This window comes from Mus musculus, chromosome 12 (genome assembly GCF_000001635.26).
Source record: "Mus musculus strain C57BL/6J chromosome 12, GRCm38.p6 C57BL/6J".
Lineage (NCBI taxonomy): Eukaryota > Metazoa > Chordata > Mammalia > Rodentia > Muridae > Mus > Mus musculus.
In genome coordinates this window covers 57,752,529-57,756,700 of record NC_000078.6, presented here as the reverse complement: position 1 = coordinate 57,756,700, position 4,172 = coordinate 57,752,529, and positions in this window count along the sequence as shown.

Here is a 4,172-nt window from a genome sequence, read left to right as displayed (position 1 = left end):
AAAATAATTTTAAAAATAAAACAATGAATGGGTAAACAAAGAAAAAATGATGTGAATTTTTTTGAGTTTTGCTAAGGGGCATAATACTGTCTTCTAAGTCTCTTAAAAAAGAAATCAAAGAAGACCTCAGAAGATGGAAAGAGCTCCCATGCTTATGGATCTGCAGGATTAACATAGTAAAAATGGCTATCTTACCAAGAGCAATCTACAGAGTCAAAGCAATCCCTATCAAAATTCCAACTCAATTCTTCACAGAGATAGAAAGAGCAATTCTCAACTTCATCTGGAATAACAAAAAACAAAACAAAACAAAAACAAAAACATGAAAGCAAAAACAAAACAATAAAAGAATTTCTTTGGGAATCACCATCCCTGACCTCAAGCTTTACTATAGAGCAATAGTGATAAAAACTACATGGTATTATTACAGAGACAGGCATGTAGATCAACGGAATAAAATTGAAGATCCAGAAATAAACCCATACACTTAATCTTTAAAAAAAAGAAACCAAAACCATCCAGTGGAAAAAAGAAAGTATTTTCAACAAATGGTGCTGGTTCAACTGTCAGTCTGCATGTAGAAGAATGCAAATTGATCTATTTTTATCTCTTTATACAAAACTCAAGTCCAAGTGGATCAATGACCTCCACACAAGACCAGATACGCTGAATCTAATGTAAGAGAAAGTGGGAAAGAGCCTCAAACACATCAGCACAATTTTCCTGAACAAAACACCAATGGCTCAAGTTCTAAGATCAAAAATTGACACATGGGACCTCATAAAATTGTAAAACTTCTGTAAGGCAAAGGACACTGTCAATAGGACAAAACAGCAACCAACATATTTGAAAATATCTTTACCAACCCTATATCCAGTAGAGGAATAATATTCAAAATATACAAAGAACTCAAGAAGTTAGACTCCAGAGAACCAAATAATCCTATTTAAAAATGAGGTACAGAGCTAAAAATTAATTCTCAGCTGAGGAATCTCTAATGACCAAGAAGCACCTAGAGAAATATTCAACATCTTTATACATCAAGGAAAGGAAGATTAAAATGACCCTGAAATTCCACCTCACACATATCAGAATGGCTAAGCTCAAAAAATCAGGTGACAGCACATGTTGGTGAAGATGTGGAGAAAGAGGCACATTTCTCCATTGCTGGTGGGATTGCAAACTGGTACATCCACTTTGGAAAACAATCTGGTGGTTCCTCAGAATATTGGAAATAGTTCTACCCAGCTATACCATATACCCCCCCAAAAAATCCTCTAAAGTAGAACAAGGACACATGTTCCACTATGTTCATAGCAGCCTTATTTATAATAGCCAGAAGCTGGAAACAACCCAAATAGATGTCCCTCACTGGAAGAATGGATACAGAAAATGTGGTACCTTTACACAATGGAGTACTACTCAACTACTAAAAAAAAAAAAAAAAGGACTTCATGCAATTTGCAGGCAAATGGATGGAACTAGAAAATACCATCCTAAGTGAGGTAACTCAGACACACACACACACACACACACACACACACACATGGTATATACTCACTGATAAGTGGATTTTAACCCTAAAGCTCAGAATAGCCACAATACAATTCACAGAATATATGAAGCTTAACAAGAAGGAAGACCAAAGTGTGAATGCTTCAATCCTACTTAGAATGGAGAACAAAATAGTCATGGGAGGTAGAGGTGGGGGGACCTGGGAGGGAGAGAGGGGGGAAAGGGAAAAGGAGGCAGGACCAGATATGGGAAGAGACAGGTGAGAATTCCAGAGGGTCAAGAGCATAAATAGAAATATGTAGCAATGGGAGTTTGGTGACAGGGGGAACCACTAGAATGTCCTATACACAAAGGAAGTGAGAAGCTCCCAGGAACCAACAGAGATGATATTAACCAAAATACCCAAAAATGAGGAGATAGTGCCTGAAGAGACCACCTCCAGTAAATAGACATGGCCCCAGTTGAGGGATGGGGCCACCACCCATCTCAAAATTTTTAATTCAGAATTGTTCCTGCCTAAAGGAAATGCTGGGACAAAAAAAAAAAAAAAAAAAAAAAAAAAATGGAGCAGAGACTGAAGAGAAGGCCACCCAGAGATGGCCCCATCTTGGGATCCGTCCCATCTTCAGAACTAAACTCTGTCACTATTATTGATGCCAAGATGCCCTTGCTGGCAGGAGCCTTGTATAGCTGTCCTCTAAGAGACTTTGCTAGCATTTGACTAAGAGATGCAGATACAGCCAGTCATCAAACTGAGTCCGGGGATCCCAATGGAAGAGTGAGTGTAAGGACTGAAGGATCTGAAGGCGATTGCAACCTCATAGGAAAAACAATAATATCATCTAAACAACCCCCCACCCCAGAGCTCCCAGGGACTAAACCACCAACCAAAGAGTATACATGGTTTGGTCCATGGTCCCTGCTAAGTATGTAGCAGAGGATTGCTTTATCTGGCATCAGTGGGACAGGAGACCCTTGGTCCAGTTTAAGTTTGTTGCCCCAGTATAGGGGGATGCTGGAGGGGTTAGGCGGGGAGTATGTGGGTGGGTGGGTGGGTGGGGGAGCACCCTCATAAAGGCAAAGGAGAGGGAAGATGGGATAGTGTGTTTGCAGATCGGCAAGAGAGACAACATTTGAAATGTAAATAATTAAAATAACCAATTAATAAAAAAATAAAATTACTTTTCAATGTTTTTCTCTCTCCTGTCCCCTCTTCCCACACCCCTCCAACATTCAAGTAAAATTGTACAAGCTTGCAATCCCACCAACAATGGAGGAGTGTTCCTCTTTCTCCACATCTAATTTTCATAATCTCTGCTCAATCTTTTCTGTATTCTCTTTAGTCCCAGCACTTGGGAGGCAGAGGCAGGTGGATTTCTGAGTTTGAGGCCAGACTAATCTACAGAGTGAGTTCCAGGACAGCCAGGGCTACACAGAGAAACCCTGTCTCGAAAAACAAAAAAACAAACAAACAAACAAACAAACAAAAGTAAATATATTTAATATTAGTCTCCTAGTCTAATAAATTTAGAAATGTGGAGATCCAGAATAGAACCAAATACAAAAGGGAGAGAGAGAGAGAGAGAGAGAGAGAGAGAGAGAGAGAGAGAGAGAGAGAGAGAGAAATGATTCTGCTATACCTTGTCCAGCCATCATCAGAGAGGCTTCCTCCAGGATAGATGGTAGCTGATGCCAGATATTATGGAGAGAAGTTATCTAAATTTGAGACCTCCATCAGGTCCTTTCCCTCAGAAATTCAGAAGAAAGAGGGGAGGAAAGACTGTCAGAGGGAATGGAGGTCATCAGGAAACATGGCCCACTGAATTAATTAAGCAGAGCTCATATGGGCTCACAAAACCTGAAGTGGTAAGCACTGGCCTGCATGCTTCTGTACCAGGCCCTTCACACTCATACCATGGATGTTAGTTTGGTGTTTTTGTGGGACTCTTAATAGTGGAAACAGGTGTACCTCTGACTCTTGCCTGCTCCTAGGATTCTTAAACTCAGGTGTACTGCCTTGTCCAATTTAATTAAATAAATACATAATTTTTGGGAAACTATGGTTTAGATAAAAAAGCTCTCCTAAAAACTAATAAAAAAGACAAAAACAACAGCAAAAAAATAAATGAGCACTGCTCCATAAGTCAGAACTCCAATAGAACAGTGAATTAATTTCCAGTTACTTTCAGTTTCTTGAAGTATGATTTAAGTTAACTTACAGACTTATATAGATCTATAAAATTTTACAGATAAAGGGAACTAACTATTCATGCAAAACAGTAGGGTCTTTCCCATAGAAGTTAGAACCATATAAATAAAATGTATATTTCAAAGTGTGGCAGAATATGGGGCAGCTTGGTATAGACTTGTCTAAACTACTAACCTTTGGAATAAAGCGATATGTTTATATTCAGTCTATAAATGACACTTCCCACATAAATGTTATTACTTGTGGTGCTTGGCCCAGGAATTAACACTATTTGGAGGCACTATTTACCATGTTCCTGCCTTGGTGATACTGGATTGAACCTCTGAACCTGTAAGCCAGCCCCAATTAAATGCTGTCCTTACAAAAGTAGCTGTGACGAAAGGATGGACCATCTAGAGACTGCCATATCTGGGGATCCATCCTATAATCAGCTTCCAAACGCTGACAC